Here is a 247-nt window from a genome sequence, read left to right as displayed (position 1 = left end):
TGCACTCCAGCCTGGGCGACAGAGCCAGATCCTGTCTCAAAAACAAAAACAGCTGGGCGTGGTGGCTCATGCTCGTAATCCCAGCACTTTGGGAGGCCGAGACAGGCAGATCACTTGAGGTCAGGAGTTGGAGAACAGCCTGACCAATATGGAGAAACCCTGTCTCTACTAAAAATACAAAAATAGTTAGCCTCTTTGGCTCACGCCTGTAATCCCAGCACTTTGGGAGGCCGAGGCAGGCGGATCA

The sequence above is a fragment of the Mandrillus leucophaeus genome, unplaced genomic scaffold (assembly GCF_000951045.1).
Source record: "Mandrillus leucophaeus isolate KB7577 unplaced genomic scaffold, Mleu.le_1.0 Scaffold43, whole genome shotgun sequence".
NCBI lineage: Eukaryota > Metazoa > Chordata > Mammalia > Primates > Cercopithecidae > Mandrillus > Mandrillus leucophaeus.
The sequence above is the reverse complement of the archived record's forward strand: the minus strand, read 5'-3'. Positions refer to the sequence as shown.